This window comes from Pieris napi, chromosome 21 (assembly GCF_905475465.1).
Source record: "Pieris napi chromosome 21, ilPieNapi1.2, whole genome shotgun sequence".
Taxonomy (NCBI): Eukaryota; Metazoa; Arthropoda; class Insecta; order Lepidoptera; family Pieridae; genus Pieris; species Pieris napi.
In genome coordinates this window covers 7,648,834-7,673,406 of record NC_062254.1, presented here as the reverse complement: position 1 = coordinate 7,673,406, position 24,573 = coordinate 7,648,834, and positions in this window count along the sequence as shown.

Genomic DNA, 24,573 nt, shown 5'->3' with positions numbered 1-24,573 from the left:
TGGCCATGCGTCGTACTCGTGAACGGGTGCTACTTGTGGTGAATGGTCGTACTTGAATTCGTGTATGCGGTGATGTTAGTTATTTTTACTATGTATTTGCGTGTTGTTCCCACGAGAATGTAAGTGCGTGCTTCTATTTCACCATGCCTCCTGCTGATAGAAGACAAATCTCTGTTTTTAATTTATTTTATTATTATTTATTACTTAAGATGTCATGTGGAACATGGTGTAATGGTTGCAGCTCCTTACAAACGTTGTGTAAAACAAAAAACTTGGCGAATAAAAAGAGAGGCGGAGAGTTTATTGCCGGTTCTTCTCTTCCGTTCTACCCCCTTGATTTGAGAACTGGCAGTAAATGTAAAATTAGAAGCATTTTATTTATATTTCTTTTTTGACGCTCATAAGTGTACATTGTGTTACCTACATTTGAATAAATGATTTTTGACTTGACTTTTGAGTTTTGACCATTTTCTCTCAAACATTGCTCACGAGAGGTAACATAGTATGGACATTTTTTTTATAGAACAGGGGGCAAACGTGATGGTAAGTGATACCGCCGCCCATGGACACTCTCAATGCCAGAGGGCTCGCGAGTGCGTTGCCGGCCTTTTAAGAATTGGTACGCTCTTTTCTTAAAGGACCCTAATTCGAATTCATTCGGAAATACTTCAGTGGGCAGCTGGTTCCAATAAGTGGTGGTGCGCGAAAATAACTGGCTTGGAAAACGCTCAGTTGTGGAACGGCGGACGTCGAGGTGATACGGGTGGAATTTCGTATTCTGCTAAACTACCTTTGTTGGACAATAGCTGCTGTATGTACCCTTCCTTTGACCCCAAAATTAACATTATACTATCCCTTGGGAGAGTGAACACAAACGTGTTATTTATTAGATGTACAACGAAATAATATATTTTATTCTTAATATATGCAGAGACACGGCCGTCAGCTTATTCTAAAATAAATAATCGTTCATTAACATATACCGACTCCCGTATGTTTAAAAGTAATGCATACGAAGCTCTGAGTCTCGACTTAAAATTTAACCCTTAGACGATTTGCTAAATATCATTTGAGATAGAAATATTATTGTCAAATGTGTTGGAGAATACAAAAAACACTCTCATTTAAGTCTCAAGGGCGTTATTATCTATTACAATGACATTTCATTATATTATTAAGGATAAATAATGAAAGCTCATCGCCCTATACGTAAGAATTAATTATTATATTTAAAAAAAAATAATAAATAAATAAAATAAATAACACAGAGCGCCCCACGCTTTTTCACAATAATACCTACCAGTATTTTTTGTTCATTACCATTTTCAGCCTAAATTAGGAATTATTTTTCACTTTTTAGTTTGATGTGCTTTAAAATCGTGTTTTTTAGTTTTTTTAAACTATTATTTATTTTTTAGATAAATTTTTTTTTTTTGGATTATTGCATTGTCGTCGATCTTTGACAGGTGCGCAAAATTTTAATAAAATCTGTCCGTTTAAAGTGGGTCAAAATCGAGTCCGAAGCAGTCGGTTACATACATACATACATACATACAGGTGAAGCTAATATAAAGCGTGTATAAAGTAACATACTAGTAAATCCCAATTCTGGAAACCACTTGAATATACAAAATCGATCCAGACGTTTAGCAGGATTTAATAATAATAATAAAGTTTATTAGCCTCTATTTTCACATGCTGCAGGAATTGACCATCTTCGTGAGAGGTGTCTATAATTGGACTAAATAAGTGCTTTAGTACAAAATATACAAGATAACTACATACTATGACTAATCTAAAGTAATAAACAAAATCATGAGTGGTTGTGGGTGTGAGAACATGTGTAGGGGTGTGTTTTAAACGTGTGTGAGAGAATAGGAAATATCAAAAAGGTTAGTCGACATCACAGGAGACCGAAGAGCTGGCAGCTACCTCGGACAAAGAATTAGTCTAGCAATTCAAAGGGGGAACGGTTCCAGTATATTCGGAACCTTGCCTAAAGAGACTCCTTTTAATAATATATTTTAGTTATTATATTTTAAGGCTAGTAATTGTTTTTTTGTATTTATTACATAAGCATTATATTATGTGGTGAACTTTAATTAATAAGTATATGTAATGTATATATGAGCAAGTTACACTAAATAAATGATTAAAAAGTAAGTTTTAAAGATGGTGATTGGTGGGTACTAGCGACATCTATTTTCATTTACCAAAACTGTTATTGGCGTCGCTAACAAGCGTCATTGTCAGCCGTTATAGTTCCTGCGCCTGCTCACTAAATATTCAAAGAAAGTCATCTGTGCCTACCATTTTAAGACACTTTTCATGTGAATGAAGATTGTAGCAAGTGATAGAGTATGGTTATAATTCATAGAATTCTTCTCGACACTGGTGACTCGTAAAAAATAGTTTTTGACAACGAATGACGTTAGCACAAAAACCCGCACAGACAATAGAGCCGAAACCTCAACCGGAACTGACCTCAGATACCTTAGCAGGTAAGAACCCTGCTACATTGCAATGGCATTTTATTATCGATAAAGATTTCATAAGTATATTCGTAAAGTTCAGTTAGTAAATGATTTAATTGATCTTACAAAACGAAGCATCGTATTATATTTTATCACATTTATATATTATGTCACATATTAGCACATTAAGTAGTTAAAAAAAGGCAAAGATTTTTAAGATTTTTTAAAATTGATTCCGATTTTAATATAGTTCAAGTGTCAAAAATTTCGTTAGTAAAAACCACAATATCCAAGACAGCATGGGCCCACTGAAGATCAGTGTTGCTCGTGACAATTACTTAAAGCCGGGTATTTGATTAATGTAATTGTTTTTTTTAAATGTTAATTTAAATAAATTAATGTTCATTACTTGAACTAAATAAACTTTAATTTTTATTCATTTTCTTTATTTTTTACCTACCTACTTTAACTCCACCAAATCTGGAATTTAGAAAGAAAGAAAAATATTTATTTGATTTAAGCTAAAAGTTGCTGTCACCAGCAACACTGACTAAGTGGGCTCAAACGGTTTTTGTTTAGTTTCTATGTCTTCTGTAGACATCATAAAACGCATCTGAATACAATTTCAATTTGCCATTATTCCATGACACAAGTAGTTTTATATTATACATAAATAATATAAATAGCGGAAGCTGATTAAAATAAAAATAATACGCAAACCTTAAAAACATTACCTATTAACACGTGTCACACGATGGGTCTTGATTTTAAAACAATAATTTTGCCGAGAATCAAACAATGCAGGTTTTTACAAAAGCACTTAGTATATCTTAGTCAAAAAGTGTAAACATAAAAATCTCGAGGAGAAAGAACCCATAATGGACCCCACATTAAATTCGTAACTGCACATTTATAAGGAAAATAAATCGCTGTAGATAATGCGAATTTGACGTAAAAAGATGCGAGAACAAAAAATTGCAGCACTTATCGAGTATCGACTTAGCAGAGACTAGATCTTACGCCTTCATTTGTTTATGTTTCAAAGCCTATAAGGACCATTATACGATGTTAAAAGTTTGATATTGCAAGATTGTTTGACGGACTTAAAATGTCATTGCGACATTGAAGTCTATTTCCATTTAACATCTCAATCAGTGTTATAAGCGAAATGTTGTTTCGCTTTTAATTATATAATTTTAAAATATTGCTTTATTTGGTCTTTGATTTAATATAACTTTCAACAGCTGTAAATCACTTGATAGACCAAACAATCGACATTTCATCGCATGATTTAATATACAAAAAGTACAAATAATAGAATAAATAGTTGAATAATCTTTGTTATTCAGGAGATTATGTTGTGCAAAACCATGGCAGCCGCATCAAATTCTTATAAAGATCTTAAGGCATCCTTGAATAATATAAGAACTCCCACTTCCCAATACCGTCTTCACCATAAGGGCACACGGGGCCCGGCCCAGGGCCCCCATTCTTAGGGGGCCCCGAAGTACCGATAATTTCTCTCACACATTTATTCTCAAAAAAAATTTGTCGGGCACATTACACTTTTTTCACAAATCAGTAATTAAAAACGTTATCAGAAGGCATATACTACGCCATTATATCGATAACTGCGCCTATTCCTACTGTACTAATTAATAAGGATATAAAAGAAATCAACAGAAATCTCGAAAGAAACCGTTATCGTAATCGTAACCAAAAAAACCAGCAGCATTCTAATACATATCATTAATGACATAATATATCATACTGTATTTGATGACCTATAATAAATGGTCATACTTAGTATTTTTTAAAAATTATAATTAGTTTTATTTTAATTTCAAAAAGGGCCCCAAATTCTTGTATGCACAATGGCCCCAGCCTAGTTTAAGACGGCCCTGCCACTTCCATGGATATGATCACAACTTCAGATCTTTAAGTTTAAATTATTACGTACTAGGTGACAGAATAAAATGAAAAACCTTCTATGCCAGCCGCTGATATTCTTGGAAATCGAACCCAAGTCCTCTTTTATTTTAACCTAACCATACTGTTCAGTCTAGCAAGTAGTATTACGTCGCCCCATTTATCACTGCCTCGATAAGGAAAAAAGGTGGTGCTGTTAATAGAATCTAGGCTCTATATCATGTCCAAACCGTTTATGACGTATCAAACAATTTAGTCGCTGCTCTGAACCTAAAAAAGGGATGGATATTAAGTTAATTACCTGCCAAGCGAAACGTCCTTTTGTCGGCCGACTCAGCCGAGTTCATTGATTCCCTTCGCGTACCCTCAGGCTCGTAAACCATAACCAAACAGCTGAGACCCCTGAGCTCACTCGCAGACATTAAATGTACCGCATAGCTACTATGGAGAAAGGGGGGCGGGGTAGGTCATTTACACTGGGCACTCATCGCCAACATGTGTTAGTGCCATCGGCCTGTGTGTTTCTGGCAATCGTCTATACTACTTGCAATTTATTTTGAATCTTCTTGCTGCAAGTTAAGGTTTATTTTCCCTTGTGACGTTTGTAAGGTTTTGCTAAGGTTTCCCCTGTAAATAAGTTATGTTTATCGAGACTAGTAATTTATTGTTTAGTTTTTGATAGTGTCATGTTAATGACGTGATGATTAGATATTGTTTGTTATTTTTTGCGGAAGCTCTATTCAAACAAATGCATATGTTTCCTTTGTTTATTATACGAGCTCCGAATGGGAACAAAAATATCTAAGTACACATAAATAACCATAAAATGACTCGTTGGTTAACATTAGCAGTGTTATACTAAACCCTGAGATCATGCGTTTGAATATTAAAAATTATGAAATATATGAGGCAGAGAAGGCCGATCTAATTGTTTATAAGTTAAAATGATTACGAAATCTATAACGCTATTGTTATAACTAGTAACTTTACGTAATTAAAATTGTAAAAAATGTATGTAACTATTTATTTATGCCTTGACCTGTTTAAGCTATCGCTGAATATGCTTAAAAGGAGTATTAAGAATATCCATAGCGGTAAATAACCTGCATCATGAGGACACCCCACATACACACCCACACGTACATACTTGCACACCATCACACGACACAGCGGAATTAGGTACATATTAATTAAATGTATTTAATAATTTTTATTGATTTTATTCCTTTGTTTGCACTTTTTTGTATATATTATGTATTCCATCTTTGGCTATATCTTTAGTATCATAGTTTTTTTTACATATAATTTATGTACGAAATAATATTAACAATAATGTAACCAGATAGAAGTCGATGATTATATCTAATCTCTAAATAAAATGGCTGTTACATACGGTTTACAAAATTCTACGGCTACTTACAATTACTATTAGTATTAGGAATATAGATCCCTAACTTCAAACAGCAACTTCAGTATTGTCGAAAAACATTTCTGGAGTAAGGCACTTAATCCTAATCATCTTGTTTATAACCTCTATATAACTTTCAAAACATTGTTTAATACACCTTCACAAATAACGCTTTTACAATTCTGTCCCACCTTAAGCGTTATTAAACTTAATAAATTATTATTAAAGCGTTTGATTATCTCAAACCTAATAAAACTTTTAAAAACCTATATCTTAAATTTAAGATTGGTTTTTGAAGTGAAACTTCTTTAGGTGCATGAGGGTAATTTTTTTACGGATGAAACGCAATAATAATAATAGAGAGGGAGAGAGCTATTTAGACCGATTGAGAGTGAGTGAGAAGGGTGAATTAGCTCACAGAAATTCTATTTTTAAAATTAAAATTTCGTAAAGAGAATTATGAAATATTAGTATTTTAAATATGAGGCAAAATAATTTATTGAAATCTCAAATGACGAATTGTTAATTAAAATGCCACGTGTTTTTATTATCGAAGAAATAAATTTATAATTTGTATTAATTTTCGACACTTTTAATATTTTAAAGACAATTAAATTCCTAAACTATCTTAGATTTGTATAAATATGTAATGAAATGTGTATTTTGTACGCACGCACTTTTTTAAAAAATAATTACTACATTTTATACGACATTAAAATTACGAAGCTGATTGCCAAAATTGTGATTTAAAAATTTGACTATTGTGAGACAAGAATATCTAGACAGAGGTTTACAGTACATCTTTTCGTTATATTTATCGTGTCTGGGTCTCGATTCCAACCCCTTTTAGCAACCCCATTCAAAAAAAAAAGAAAGCAAGATGTCACAATCTACCCTTCTATAATCCCGTAATGGTTGAAAATCGCGTTCTGCTGTAATTTACTATTCTTCTTTATATATAGTAATATTAGTAGCTGTGAGTGATATAAGAATATATAGGATATCGATACCGATACTCTAGTTATAAGTCAATATATATGTATGTGAAAAATGTATATACATTCAAAATCTGTTATAACGACATCGACTAATATTTGGTCGTAAAAACCGATAGTCGTAACAGCCGATGACGTTGTTATTAAGAACCTAATATAATAGAATTCAGCCGGGACCTTTGATTTTGGTCAATATAACCGGTATGTTGTACTAAACAATGTCGTCGTAAACGGTTTTGACTGTATTTAATCTGTGGAAGAATGTTAAGTTACTTCAAACTCTCGCTAAGTAAATTAGGCGGCAAATGAGTCAATCAACGTCTTATTATTTGAAATATAAAAACTACATTGTTTTAACTATGTATTTCTCTATCTGCCTTATCGTGTTTACGCTGTGATGAAAAGAGACAAGTGCTTTTATGTTTTTCTAACATAGCTTTAGTCAATTTAGTGTCATCGATGGATTTGTGTTGTCCGAAACTTTTATACTTGGGTAGTAAAGGTAATTGTTGCATCATCATATGTACGTGTAATGCATACGCCAACGAACTAATTGCGGTCGCTAAGGATAATAATTGTAATATTAATATTATTTTATTATTAGGCCCGTAGGAGGCGCTGACATTTTCATCAGATCCGGATGTTCCAATAACAAATTGAAAGCCGCCCTCGCAGCAACGCCTATTCAGATTAGGGTAAACAACCTTCACCAGGGAAGGCAAGGTCCTTAACTTCGAACTTCTGTCAGTTTAGTGCGCTTCCGCGATTCCCTTCAAGCGATGGAGCACCCCGCGAAGTCCTATACCGTGGTCCAGGACAGGACGCCCTTGACGCTAGTCGCGGCAAAAGCCCATTCTGGCTGAGCTATGCTCGCCTAAACAGACCGAGCTGAGCTGATCAAAGCCTTTAAACAGCGAGATTACATTTCATAAATAAATAATACCCACTTGGGTCTTCGGACCAGGTTTCCATTGCAAAAAAAAAAACAACCACCAGTCAGAGTTGAGCCAGTCAGTGGATACACTGGTTTTGATTTATTTCTTGTTATATGTATAGTGTCTAAACTAAACAAATGAATCTAAAAAGTACGTAATATATTATCAGATAATTTATTCCGTATCGCTTTTTTGATGAGCAACTAGGCTTCAAACCTACAAATTTCAAAAGAATAATATGTCGCAGTCAAATTTAAATTTAAAATCACATGGATACTTTAAAATTTGGTCCCTGCTATGCATAGGCCGTATAAGGCATACCGCACACAATATTAATATTACATGACTTATAATTATTAGAAAAAATAATTAAATTATCTTATATAATTAGAATTAAGAATTTACAAAAGAATTGAGAACTATAAATTGCTATGAACGTACATGATATAAATTGTGGTCGAATCATATTTAACATTTAAATGTTATAAAATACTTTACATTATAAAATTATTCCGACCGCTCGCAAACTACACGAAGGTCGTAGGTTCGAGCCCCGGCTGTACACCAATGGACTTTATTTATGTGCGCATTTAATATTCGTTAACGGAAGGAAAACATCTCGAGGAAACTTGCTTGCATTAGACCCAAAAAAAGTCGACAACGTATGTCAGGCACAAACGGCCGATCACTTACTTGCCTATTATATTGACAATGAAACAAATTCATAAAACCTGAGGCCCAGACGTAAAAGCTTGTAGAGCCACTGATTTATTTTATGTGTAAGATTGAAGTGATGTTCAAAATTTTAACTTAAACTCTCTTCAATAATCCTAAACAATTCCTATAATTATCTGTAAAGTAGTCTTTAAATGAAGCCACCATTAGAATAGATATCGTGTGTGCGTCTGCTCTAATCATGGGGTCAACGTCACGGCCTCCAAATTCAGGTAGTGTACTTTTTTGCTGCACATTCACGTTTGTAAGTGCATTTTAATTAAAACTGCTTAATTCTATATTAAATCAAAGACCTTTGAATAATGTATTTCGAAAATAAACAGAATTATATTGTTATTTTATAATAAGACTTATTTATAAAAATGTAGTAAATGACCCTAAAGCGTAATAAAAAAGCATCTTAATACACCTTAATTTATTTTAGTATTATGTACACTAATATTATAAAGAGGAAAGAATTTATTGTTTGCTTTGTAGCTTTAAAACTACTGGACCGATTTTAAAAATTATTTCACTATTAAATGCTACATATCCCTGATGAACAGATAATATAAAATTTAATAAAAGTTAGGGATACTTCAATAATGTAACAGAAGACGTGACAAAAAATACCAATAAATATATTGCATAAGCTGCGAAAACTATTGACAATAGAGCAAAGTGCATATGATTAACTATTAATTAAAATAATTATCCAGCTGGGACTGTAATCTAATCATTATTATAACGAAGGAACGGTAACATTCGAGCGATTTTTTGCAGGCAATCATTATATTATGAATTCACATTACTATTTTTAAAGAAATAATATTACTAATGTAAAATAACTGGAAAGCTATAAGCATAAATACCTGTAGATATAGTATTGTCTTTGATTAATATAACCTTTACACATTTAAAGAAAAAAGCTTTTACCGGATTAAAGTTATGTATAATTATAAATTTACAATTATTTAACATAATTTTAAATTTATCCGACGTTTCGCGTGCTTTACAGCGTGCGTGGTCACGGTGACTTTTTTAAGGACTTTGACTTGTGACTTTTTTTTTCTTTACCCGTAGATAGTTTATAGAACGTTTATATTCCTTAATATAATTAAATATTAGGATATTAAATAAACCGGAAAGTTGTGTATTTATGCATACACAAATAATTAACAACGGCGCCGGATACGTGTTATCTATGATTTTTAATCTATTAATATATGACTGACATTACTGTAACAAATAGGTACAGGTTTTCAAGATATTATTTAAAATGTATGTATGTAAAATTTTATATATATAAAAAGGTCTTAATAATAATAAAAGCCCGTTTAATTTCCAAACTTTAAAAAAAATATACAGCTTATACAGCAGTATTTTAAAAAAAAATTAAAATTAAAACAAATTTAAAAAGTTTGGTCCCTGTGGCAGTGTACCTTCAACGCTGGCAGCATTTCCTCGCTGTATTAATTATAAATTAAATTAATATATACTTAGTTTTTTTTTACGTTTTTTTTCTTGTCATCTTATATCTTAGCTACCTTCATTACCATCGATCGGACTCCTCCAAGGGTAAAGGCCTCCTCCAGCTTTTTCCAACTCCGTCCATGGCTTTCTAACTCCATCCGCTTCCTGCTACCGCTTCTATTTCTTCTAACCCCTTTTTTTAAAAATTGTTTGAAATCGGTAAAAAATTATGCAAAGTTTAATTAATTACAAGAAATGATTTGAAATCATTTCGCCAGTGTTCTATCTCTGTTACAACAATGTTGTCATATTAAAATTATAGCAGCGGGAAGCGCTCTTAAATTACCTACTCCTAAATTATGACTTTTTAGAAGGAATTTGAGAAAATACATTAATAACATAGGTAATTAAGTTTAAATTTATTCAGAGGCTGTTTAATTGTTTCTTTTTTGGTAAATTTAACGCTTTAATATGTGATTTATTTCCAGTATTCATTTCAGTATCAGACTTGATGATTTTCATCACTCTTTATTTATATAATAGTTTTGGTTAGCTATCGACAAGAGCACTTCACAGTATAAAACTTGACTCCATATTGTAGAGTTAAAGTCAAACTTACTTGATTTTGTTTGTAAATAGAAAAATAACGATTCTAGCGACAAATCTTCAAGAAAAATCAGAACAGCTGCAGCGCAAGCTGTATCTCTGGTAAGGCGCGTGCCTTATGATCCAAACCCTCCCCCCCCCCCCAACAGCATGGGGGTAATAGCGGGAAGGCTAGATTGCACTTACATGGACTATATGTGCCCTTTTTAATGTTATGATTGAATATACTTCAAAGCTACTAACATAATAATTAGGATAGTATTGTAACTAACACAATAATAACTATGTGAACGTATCATTGTCTGCTTAAATACACTTTTAACACTATCTACGAAAAGAATGCACCGGTGTTAAAGTGACGATTAACTAGTAATGTTATAAATTAAATCAAGTAGTTGGAACAGGTGAAAAGGCGCCAGGTGGGGTATAAATAATTGAAGCACTATAACGCCTTATACACACGTGTGTATAATGTGTATTAGAACACAGGGATCAATGTTTTTAATTTTTTGACCTTATATAAGTACGAAACTACATGTTGGCAAAAGTAATGAGTTGAGTATAAATTTTTTTTTTCTCTATTTATAAATCTTCAATTATTAATAACTATGTAAGTTATGACAGTACACAGGTTTCATTTTCTTTAATTTTTTGGCCTTATATACAAGTACGAAACTACATGTTGGCAAAAGTAATGAGTTCAGTTGAGGCTAAATAATTTTTTTGTTTTTTTTTTTATTTTTTTTTTATTTATAAATATTCAATGATTAATAACTATGGGTATGTTCCGATATACACTGCGACCACTGTACAGAGTACCGTCAATTTAGTATACTGTAAAACCGTTTCTCTATAGCCAGCTATACTGGTTACAATTTAAAACGGAACGCAGTCCAGTATACTAGTCAGCTTCGTTTTTCGACACAGTTTTCAAATGAGTGCATCAAAGTTTTTCAATTCAACAAGAAAAACTATTATTGGAGTATTATCGCATTAAAAAAATCTATATTAATATTAACTGTCAATTGAATTAATACTACAAAGAAAGTAAGTTAGAATTTTAAATGTTTGTTATTAAACTGTAAGTTATATCAGCCGTTAGGCATTCAAGTGGTTTTGATTGATCACGTGATCAAAGCACTGCGAGTACCTTACCTCGAAAACGCCAGTGCTCGCAGTAGAAGTATAGCGGGGATTTGTGACGTCATATATTTCCCTAGGACTGCGGCTGTATACTGGCAGTCCCTAGCGGAACGAATTTTTGAACAGTGGGAGCACTATACAGTACTCGCAGTGTATATCGGAACATACCCTATGTAAGTTGAGACAGTACACAGGTTTCATTTTCTTTAATTTTTTGGCCTTATATACAAGTACGAAGCTACATGTTTGCAAAAGTAATGAGTTAAGTTGAGGATAAATAAATCTTTTGTTTTTTTTTTATTTTTTTTTATTTATAAATATTCAATGATTAATAACTATGTAAGTTGAGACAGTACACAGGTTTCATTTTCTTTAACTTTTTGGCCTTATATACAAGTACGAAGCTACATGTTTGCAAAAGTAATGAGTTGAGTATTAATAAAAAATATTATATTTTTTTAAATTTTGTTCTCTATTTATAAATGTTAAATTATTAATAACTATGTAAGTTAAGAGAGTACACAGGTTTATTTTATTATTTTTGGCCTTAAATACAAATACGAAACTATATATGTAATTGTATGTATTTGCAAAAGTAGGTTGAGTATAAATCAAAATTAAGTTTTTATTTTTATATTTCAGTTTTGTTTTTACAATTTTTAATAATTAATCACTATTTAAGTTAAGGAAGTACACAGGATACATTATTATGATTTTTTTGGATTTTAAATTCAAGACTGAAGTAGAGAGTTACGTAGATTAATAAAAAATAAATTCATTAAAATATAATAAATAATAATAATAATTATTATTATTATAAAATTTATTTTAGTAGAAACATTTTTAATTATAAATAACTATGTATGTTAAGAGAGTAAATAATCTAATTAAATAGTAAATTTGAATTGTTTAAAAATTAACATTAAATAGCATTGAAAACCCTTTGAACTAAATCTGTGTGTCAACACTAAATATAGGTGACGCCATCTTAAACACGCTTTAAAGAAATATTGTCATGCATAAAATCTCACTACAGATTACAACAGGCATAGACGTCTCAGAGAAGGGTTGCCAGTATAAATATTCAGAGGTTAACGGGTGAAGCACCCCTGATAAAAAGTTGAAATTGCCCCCCCTCCGCGCCTCAGCGACCCGGACATTCTTGCACCGGACTTATTGACGATCTTGAACAAACTGTGTTTTATTAATTAAGTGTGTTAATGATTGCAATAAAATTTTCATTATGATTATCAAGAAATAATGTTTTAGAACCGATTCCTACAATGCCAGCATTCGCGAGTTTCAATGTGTGGCCAATATATCACTTAACATCATGTGCGCTTTGCCCGTTAGCCCGCCCGCAACTACGGTTACTATTACCAATCGATATAGGAACTGAATGATGCTATACATAACATGTGTGTTATCAATGACAGCTTGAAATATTTTAACGAGTGATTTAATATCGAAAAGTATAATTAAATTAATATCTTTTGTTAATGCTGCTAAATACAGCCTGTGTGATTTTCATATAACTATTTATATGTAAAAACATTAGAGTTGTGTTGGCCAAGTGGCTTCAGCGTGCGACTCTCATCCTTGAGGTAGTAGGTTCGATCCTCAGCTGTGCACCAATGTACTTTCTATGTGCACATTTAATCGCTCGAACGGTGACGCATAATATCTTGAGGAAACCGGCATGCCTTAGACCAAAAAAGTCCACAGCGTGTGTCAGGCACAGGAGGCTGATAACCTATTTGACTGACAAATGAAACAGATACACAAATCTGAGGCCCAGGCATAAAAAGGTAGCAGGGCCTCTTATTTTTTATAATATAACTAATAATGCGGCAAAAATGTTTTTACCCTATTTAGTAAATTCATAATGGGATTTGGATCCACACAGTTACATTTGAGCAGAGAGTGAGAAGAGTGACTTAAAATGTAAATTTCATTGCAGCTTTTTAACACAATACAATTGCATAATCATTTAAATGAGATCTGTTACAGATTTGTTATACATTCATGGGGATTAATTTAAACAGTAGGAACATTCTGCGTTTGGGGCCTCAAGGCCTTATCAAGCCTTTAATTAGTATCAAGTTTTCTTCTTCTTCCGCCTTTATTCCTGAAGATCGTGTCGTATCCCTGTTTTCGGGAAGTCTTTGTCCCCGGCTACATTATAAGTAGAAGACCTACTTATAATCTTAATCATAAATTTTAATTTATATTATTTAGATAATTCCGTATTTTTTAAAGTAATTAGCGAACAGTGTTGGCCTAGTTAATCGTGGGACTCTCATCCCTCAGGTTGTAGGTTTGAACCCTGGCTGTAAACCAGTTTCTATAAGCGTATTTGACACTCGCTTAACAATGAAGCCATTGTGAGGAATATGTTTCTCAAATCGAAGACGTGTGGCAGCCACAAAAAGCTGATCACTTATTATCTTTTAGAAATAAAATATCAAGAAACAGATCTGAGATCAAGAGCAAGGGTTGTAGCGCTACTGGTTTTTTAAATAAAACTACTGTTTAAATTAATCTGTGGTCTAACCGCAGTCCCATATGCATATTACGGATTTATTACGCGTAATAACTGACGTAAATAGCAACTATGCTTTGTTAGTCTGTAGTGGACATGCAAACACGTGCCTAAATATCTAGTGGAAATATCGAAACACATCTTCACGAACGTAATCCTCAAATAGATTTTGTCACGTTCTCTCAATTTCAAAGTGCCTCGAGAGTGATAGAGACAAAACATAGACCCCCGTATTCAATTTATCAATCACACCATTTTAACAAAAGTGATCCCCTTTCATCACGACGTAAATACAATTTGAGAGAAAGAGACAAAAGCGTTTAAACAGTGCAAAACTTGATTCATTATAAATAGGCTCTAAGAAAAATTTACCTCTGTAATTTTGAAAAGATAGAAACATTCATAAATTAATAAGTATAATATAAGTAGTATAATATCACACACAATAGGCCAGATTTAATTTAAATAGATAATAAATGTTATTAAATAGGTTCGATCCCCGGCTGAGACGAACATCGTTGTGATGAGCATTTGGTGTTGTGCTTAGGTCTTGGGTGTTTAAATATGTATTTATATGTCTATCTATATATAATATGTATGTATATCCGTTGCCTAGTACCCATAACACAAGCTTCACCAGCTTAGCATGGGACTAGGTCAATTGGTGTGAATTATCCTCTCGTATTGTTTTAAATCAGGTGAGTCCCATGTGTGCCTTCTTATTATAAAACACACACAGACACACACCCACACACATAAACATAATTTACGCATACACACATACCCCATGTGGTTTCCTTATATGTGTATTCCTATAAGCAATTATGATTGTTTGTTCTCACTAGACTTTTCTCTACTATATATTGTATTGTATAAGACCTTCTGTCGATCCGAAGTGGTGAAGGCCTGATGACCTGTAACACAGGTACTCTTACCTTTAGCAGGCATCAGTCTCACACAAACTAGCTTTTTCCCTAAACAGAAGTAAGACAATTATTTATTTATTATAGTATATAACTGTCACTTGCATAGTCCTAAGTTTTTGTGAGAAATAAATAAATATATCTATATACATAAAAATTAAACCCGTTTTCCGTTGTCACGACATAACATGAAAACGGCTTGACCGATTCGTCTGATTCTTTTTTTTATAATATTCCTTGAAGTACGAGGATGGTTCTTAGGCCGTTTCTCCACTGCTCCGGTCCGGCAAACGTTAATTACCGATCCGATTTAGAAACTCACAAGAGTACGTACGTGCTTCTCCACTACTCCGGCATCCGGTTTTTAACGGGCCGATAACTTGCTAGATCGGAACGCGGTGTTTTATCGGTCCAAGTATCCAAGAGGTTATAAATTATTATTCACAGGTTTATTTATAGTTTGTTTATTTGAAAGAATCTGGATAACCTGGACCAAACTAAATTATGTTGCTATATATTTATATTTTTATACCATAGTATTAGTGAACTATTTATTAAGTAGATTATAATATTTTAAGATAGACAATATAACAAAAGTAATAAACTAGCCAGGGCAAAAAATATTCAGAATTTAGAACGTTTTATTAATAAAATAAAGTATTTCGGTTTAAGTAAATATAGGTGTTGCATGATAAATATACAAGTATCGATAATTGTCGGATCGGATATAGTGGAGAAGCGCAATCCGGCGTTCCGATATTTCTCTCATGACTCATTCCGGTATCCGACACCGGACCGGAGCAGTGGAGAAAGGGCCTTACGGATAGAAAAATTTAAAAAAAATTGCGTGAAAAAGTCTAAAAACAACACTTTTCCATATTGCCATACACAATATTCGTAATAATATTTAAAGGCAATTTGAACGTTAATACCATATGATAAAGTTCAAGTGTTAGTGGAGGGGTTCCGGGAAGGTAAATTTAAATTTTTTGACTTAATGTATTTATTGTCTTATCAACTTTCTTTTTTTATCTTACTAGCTAGACCGGTGTCCCGAATAGCAGAATAAGTATTTTAAAAAAATTAAGAATCGACTGTTAGGCGGTACGATGTTCGCCAGGCCTGCTAGTAATAAATAAATAAATTATAAAAAATAACTTTTATCTCTTTTTCAGCGTGGGTCACATATTATAATCAAACCTATGATTATGAGAACGTGTCTCTTGAAACTTTTATTAATTACTGGACTGGAATACCTTTAGAATACACTTCATTACACATCTTTTATGTTTTTAATGACATAGGTCAAGGTTAAATTCTTTGAAAAATTACGTAACATACGCAATGCGTACCAGAATTTTATGAAAAAAACTTTATCACATTACAAATCAAATTTATGGAGGAAGGTGTGGTGTTCTTCCTAAACGGAATGCCCTCGAACCTCTTAACAGCTGGTGAAGCTCTTGATACCTGGATAATAAAATTTCTAACTTACAAAAGGACAAAAGGACTATTTAGTTACAATTACTTACTACACTAAAATTGGGACGGCTAATGGCGACGTGTATTGCTCTCGTATATACATATTAAGTTTATCATGTAAATAAAATACCTTTTTTGTATTGAAACATAAAGTTCTTTAAACAATAATAGCTAGAAAAAGCTATTAATTGACTTATAATTTGACAACTAAACTCAATGGGATATGGTAAATACATTTCTACATCGTGCGACTCTCATCTCTGAGGTCGTAAGTTCGATCCCGGGCTGTGCATCAATGGACTTACTATGTGCCCATTTAACATTCGCTCGAACGGTGAAGGAGAAAGAACATTGTGAGGAAACCGGCTCGCCTTAGACCCGAAAAGTCGGCGTGTGTCAGGCATAGGACTCTGATCACCTACTTACCTATTAGATTGAAAAATTATCATGAAAGAGATACAGAAATCTGAGGCCCAGCCCTAAAAAGGTCACCGCCACTGATTTATTTTATAAGAAATCGACCCCTAGTAAACGAAACCACACGCTAAACCACCAATATCATAAATGTTTATCGATGAACTTTCTTAAATAAATTTAGCTGGAAATATTAATCATCTAATAGTGACCAGTCTACCTTGAACCCTCGTGTAAGCTTAGTGAATATGTAAGTTATACCAGTCGACGTTTCTTCAAAGGAGCTTGTAAATTGGTCGTTCCTACTGGGAGACCTTGATTTGATTGATTCACCTCGCTCGTGTGGGAGGAAGGTCATATGTTACTTTGTATATATAGTAAGTCTTATAAAAGCTATCAAATGTAAAGCTAGAGGTGTCCTAAGCTGTATCCGATTAAATAAATAGGTCAGGTTCTGTATAAACCTTGTGAAGTTGGTGGTAATAGGAGGCTCACTCACACTCACAACGCATAGGGCTCGAAAGTGCGTTGCTGGCCTTTTAAGAATTGGTAAACTCGTTTCTTGAAGGACCCTTTTCTTGCAATAACTTGGTCTTGGCTTCCGAATCAAAACTCAAAGCCTGTCTGAACTCTGGAATACGTTTATTTATGTATAAATAACAAGTTGTTGTGTCTTCACAATAATTTAGTCACGCAATATGAAAGATCTTCCTACTGGAGTTAAAAATCGACTTAACGTACTACTAAAAAATTATAATTCTATAAATGTTATTTGCTTGAAAATTTGATAACGTAATAATATATTTTAACTAGATGACCCCGTGAACTTTGTTTCACAAACATATATTTGTGTCAAAAGTTTTTAAATAAACCAAAGAGATCGGACCTCATACAGCAGACTACATACTACACAACCAAGTGACAACTTTTTATTTCTAAAAAGACGTCCAATTCCCAACTAAGAACAGTTTTTATTGGAAAATTCAATTGTTGTTTTTAGTATCTTTAATTGTTATTTATGTTTCCCACCAGTTAAACCTTCCCTGATCTTCCACAAATATTTCAAGATCATAATTAGCCAAATCGGTCCAGCCGTTCTCGAGTTTTAGCGAGACTAACGAACAGCAATTCATTTTGATATATATATAGATATAGATAGATAGATGTGATGATGTAGTGATAAAATAATATAAGAATTGACTCATAATGTAATTGATGTGTGACAGAATATGTGAACTTTAGACTGTATACATACAACAGTCTCGAATTTTACCCTTCAGCCTAACTCACTTTTAATTGTACAATTTACAAGGACAAAAGCTTGTGTATCTGGGTTTAATAGTGAAATGGCGCTTAAGACATATCACCGATATTCTTAAAGGACCTAACTACCGCCCTCTATCAATTAAAATTTTAATTATTAAATAGCGTAAACGCACAACTATCACAATATAAAACAAAACACCGTATAATCACGGCTTACAATAGGTCGTTATGAGTACAAAGGAAAATATTCTTTATTGTATTCAAAGAAGGGATATTATTCTGATTATTTGTATAACAATTCGTTCCTTTCACAGCGTAACACTAACGGTAGCTCACCGATATGAACCCTATTAATATATAAAACTTATCTAATGGAGAGCATGAAGTACACATTCGACATCTCTCCGTACTAAATCGAAAACATATCCCAAGAATTGAACGAATTAAACGACTTAAAAAGACTAAAAGTTCTCAGTTTTTATGTAATAGCAAACAAACGGGCAGAATAAAGGCTCATCTGATGTTAATATAGATACTCACATTGCCAGAAGGCTCGCAAGTGCGTTACCGGCCTTTTAAAAATGGCTACGCACTTTTCTTACTAGACCATAAGTTGAATTGGTTCGGTAATACTTGCAGCTGGTTCCACATAGTGGTGGTGCGCGGCAAAAACTGCCTTAAACGCTCAGTTGTGGAACGACGGACGTCGTTAAGACGCAATCAACATTTGTAAGTCCTCCCAAGTCATATCATTTCGCCGGGATTCGAACGAAGAAACACTTCGTCCTATAACGCACCAAGCAAGTTTTTGATGTAATATTAAAATATGAATGGATGACTCATAAATACAGTCAAAACCGGTTATAACGACATTGAAGGGACCGTATAGTTGCCGACGTTATATCCGATAGTCGTTATAAGCAATGTCATATATTATATATACACAAGTATAGTTAATATGTATGTACACTATCTACAAGTTATATTATCATAGTTATCTATCTAGAATAGGTAGGTATGGGTTATAATATGGTATGTTAATATTATAATATGTAAACGAGTCAAAAAAGAAGCAAAAATATTTATTACGAAATAATTAGGTACAAAAGTAATCAATCATTTTGGTCTGTTTTTTTAGCCCAGTCTCAAATATTTTTTGCATTTTACGTTTCATACATCTCAAGGTATGAGTATCACCAGTATCAAACTGTTCGTTAAAGGCAACAAATTTTTGCAAAATTGTTACAGCGTTAAGAGCCTCCGAAATCGTTGTTGGCTGAAACTGTTCGTTGGGAGAAAGTGCGTAGGTAATAATATGCCTAAATATTCATTCAATGCCTTTAAATAAGATTTAAAATCGTTTGTATTGTTTTGTTTTGCTGAGACAAGAAGCGGTTGGTCGTTATAGCCGATGAATATCGATAAAATTTCGTCGTTGTAAGCGATATGTCGCTGTATCCGATGTTGTTATAAGCGGTTTGTTTACTGAATAGTTTACTAGGGATTCGGACGGGACCATACAATCTGGTTGTAATAACCGATAGGTCGTTGTAAACGATGTCGTTATAAACGGTTTTGACTGTAGTTATATTATACAAAGTTTGTGTTCTGACAGATTGGTTGGATTGGGCAGTTATATCGTAGTCTAGACTGAAACAGTCTAGACTTAATCATATTAAAATATATGCTCTAATTCTTCTAAATCACGGTTTTGTTTTCTATTCTAATTTTATACTACAATTGGGTATAATTGCGGTCATAATGTGTTATTTTTTCTAATCCTGTCCTTTGTATATTGGGATTTATAAAAGTTTAATATTGCGTACGTGTGAGTTGACAACACATAGAAGTCATACTCGTACATCACCCCCCAAGCGCACGTGCGCGCCAAACGGCGACGCCCGAATGCGAACTAGCACCAACAGCCTTAACGCTTCCCAGAACCAACGATACTATCTATATTTTACTACAAGCGATTATAAACTGTATTCCCATATGCTAAAGTTTAATTTAAAAAAAACGGTTTAAAGAGATACGACCTTGTTTCCATTGTACTACAAACGCCCTCGAGACGACCGACGCGCATGCGGAATGGAATCCGTTATAACAGTATTACGTTAAATACATTACGTGTTTTACATTGATGTAAGTTTTAGATGCTCGGCAAAACCAGCAATGGGTTTTAAACATAATAAGTGTTTTTCGATATGTTAGTACAAAGGAAGTTCTCGTTTTGCATTTCATATCGTGTTGATTTTCAAACAGCTTTGTTTTTACGATAGCCGGATGTCATTGCTTCATTATATCACATTTATTGCTAATTTTTGCGACATCTGCCAGCTTATATGTAGGATATAAGGCCCATTAATTTTTCACTATAACTAATTAATATAACCCTTGATTCCTTTGGTTTCCAGGTAAAATTAATTAATTTTCATTTCGATGTGTTCATAGTTTCAATTGTATTTACACGACGTCAATCATTACTAAGGTTTCAGTAGTCAATTATAATCTGGGGCCTTAATCGTATACCAATTAGCAATTACGTGGAATTTTTAACGTTGGCTGGTACTCAGAGTTGATCATTAAATTTAGTAGAGTTTTAAAATCGTACCAAACTATATTCAGACGGTAAGAAAGTAACCTCATTACAAATTTAAATTTCTTATAACCTAGTGTTAAAAAAACAAATAATACAAAAAACGAAACGAAAAAATTACAAAAAAAGAAAGAAAAAAACATTTTTATACTAGTAGCTCGTCGCGTGATGTAAATTATTACACTTTTAACTGGGAATCGAACCTACAATTATACTCATTAAATATATCTCTAGCCTGTAAAGTTTGTACATTTCTATACAAAAAAAAGTTTGAGATTTGGTGTAAAACCTTCAATAAAAATAAGTTAATGGAGAACACAGCCCCATCTCCCGTGGGGTGAGTGACCGCGGATGTTTGCCGACCCTATAGTACAGGGTTCGATTTCCGCTCGCATCGCCCTTGAAATGACTTGTATTGACGCTCCCTAACAATATATCATTATTTAATAGATCTGCGGGCAGACTTCCAAATTCTAAGAACAGAAGCTTTTCATTCATTTTTATATAATTAACAGGCTATAATAATACATAAATTAGTAATAATAATAGATATTGTAAATATTGTTTGATAAGAACATACAATAGCTATTTGAGATTCGTTTTTTGAACCATATTTTTGAAGTTATACTTCTTTAGGCGCGTTATGAAAAATTGATGATAGTGAAGTTTTACGATGCGCGCGCACCGTGACACAAAATTAACAGAATGAAGTTGCCCACGGAATATGCTACGGCATTGGACATAATTTAAAACAACATTCCAATAATAATATAATTTATGTTACACTTAATGTAAGAGAATAATAATAAATATTTATTTATTTAATTTTTCAAATGTAAACTGAACTTTATTGACTATAATGACTCCTTTTCCAGTCTTTGATTATTTAGTCGTAATTAATTATTTGCATGCAATCAAAAACTATTTTTAATAATGCCAAAGAAGTTTCACTTCTAACATGTGTACTTTGTACGCACGCACTTGTTTATTTTTTATTTCATATTTAATATTTGTCTACTGAAGTGTGAAGATATGTTAGGAATTTAATGAATTGAAATTTCATTAAAATATTAAAAGTGCCGAAAATTAATACAAATTATAAATTTAATTTATTTCTTCCATAATAAAAACACGTGGCATTTTAATTTACAATCCGTAATTTGAGATTTCAACAAATTATTTTTCATAAAATATCATAAATTCTCTTTACGAAATTTTAATTTTAAAAATAGAATTTCTATAAGGTAATTCACCCTTCTCACTCTTTCTCAATCGGTCTCAATCGCTCCCTCCGTGACGCTAATATTATTATTATTGCCTTTAATTTGTATAAATAAAACCCTCATGCGCCAAAAGAAGTTTCACTTCAAACAAAAGTTTGAAAGTTAAGCTATTATTAGTGTAAGTTATTTTGCTAGCTGGAAGAGTTTTGCATTGATCAGACTGGTGTATATGATACGTGGAATTATTTGGGCCCGTACGATAAAGAAACGAGACAGCAAAGATCGGCCTAAATCATTAGGTAACTAGATTTTTTATGTATTCTAGAACCTAGCATTGTGATAAATGACTCTTAAGATTAGCTCTGTCTTTTTTTTCGGTTTTATAATAGTGTAAGTCTATATTGTTATATGTAATTCTATTTTTTATAGTTATGCACTGTACCCTTTGTATTTCTTTTTCTCTACCTTACGTCAATATAAAAAACTTTAGAGGTGTCAAGGGACACCCGGATGGAACGAAATTCCTTTCGATTAATTGATATGTTAATTGGTATCATAACAGTATGATAGATTTTCTCGACACCAATCTTACGACGAAAAAAAAAGCCAACATCACGAGGTGCTCTCAGGCGGTCACTCATCCAAGTACTGACCTCGCCCGACGTTGCTTAACTTCGGTAATCGGACGAGAACCGGTGTATTACAATAGCAAATAGCAAACAAGTGTCGTGACAACTCTTCGTAAGAATTTTTTCCGTCTAGCCCCCTTTCACAACGCGCGATAAGGAACTTCGCCTTGCCTCCTTAATTTATGTAATCTGAATGTATATAAATATGTAATCCAACAAAGTGTTTATAAATACTTCTCCATAATGACGCAATGTCCCTGCGTAGAGAGAGAGATCAAGCCGATCAGTAATAGATTGACAACCCTACGCTGAATTTGGTCAAAAGGAAGAAGCTGGTATAAGAGAGCACCGGCCCAGAGATGTGAGCATGTGATGACGAAGTGAGTAGCATACGTTGTTCAGTGAAATATAAATTTTGGATGAACCAACTCTCGGGGAGACACATATCCGCGTCTATAGTATATGTTTATATTATATGTTTTGATTTGACACCTGAACCTCAAAACGATACTGTTTCTAAGTTTCTTTGGGCTAACAACTGTTTCGTTAAATAAATAAATAAATGAATAAGTGGCACTACAACCTTTTTAGGTCCGGGACTCGGATTTCTGTATCTGTTTCATGATCATTATTTTGTCAATCTAATAGGCAAGTAGATTATCAGCCCTCTGTGTCTGACACAAGCGGTCGACTTTTTGGGTCTAGGCGGTTTCCTCACAATGTTATCCTTCACCGTTCGAATGATTAAATGGGCACATAATGAAAGCCCATTGGTGCACAGCCGGGGATCAAACCTATGAACTCAGGGATGAGAGTCGCACGCTTAAGCCACTAGGCGAATTATTTAAGAATAATGTATTCAGAAATAATGATCCTCTAAGCAGACATATTTCTGCGTCTGTTCCATTGATAACTTTTCTTAATACTCAAGATGTTGGTAAGCCAGTAACACACGGTCGCTTTTCGTTATGCGGAATTACTAAATATTTTTCTTTGCTGTACATACAAGTTTATTGCGCAGTAAAGAAAAATTAGTTCATGGCCGAGATTTGAACGCACGACCTTGAAGTTAAAGTTCACCTCAACTACAAAGATGCTAAACTCTAATTGCTCTAGCACATCTTTAGTAGGGTCACTAACAATTATTGTAATCCCGAAATGGTAGGATTGAACTACCCCACGTTAATTTTCCTAAAATCTTACGTTCCCTATATCCAACGTTAAATGATCTACATTACTCTAAGTTAATCCAGTCTTTTATCTGTTTGTATAAACACAGCTCGGGAAGGGAAGGATCATCTTATATTAGCCAAGGCAAGCTGTGGTACGTTGAGGCCGCAAAACATAAAGTAAACAAATCGATCGACCGGTCGGCCGACAAGTCGAACGTTTCACTAGCAAAGGAATAATTCCGAGTGTTTTTCACGAAATATGTTTCCTTTGTAATACGAATATTCCGTTCTTATTTACAGATAGCGGAATTTTATTGAAAATTGATTCGAATACTTTCATGATTATACCTATTTACTTCAGTTTATATGAAGCTTTAACACATTCAATTATTTCGTGGACTTTCTTGATGATTTTCCTGGGTAATAATAGCCTCCACTACGTGCATCGTCCTCGGTGCTGATTTCGCCTCGTTTAAACTTAGCAAACCACTTCTCAACAGTAGATTTTGGTGCAGAGTCTGAATAATATTTATCAACCCAAGCCTTGGCAATAGTTTTGTTCACCAAAAAGAAAATTCCTTTTTATCCATTTTTTAAATCAAACAAAAGTTCCTTCACTCAAAATACTATATATCACAAACTACGA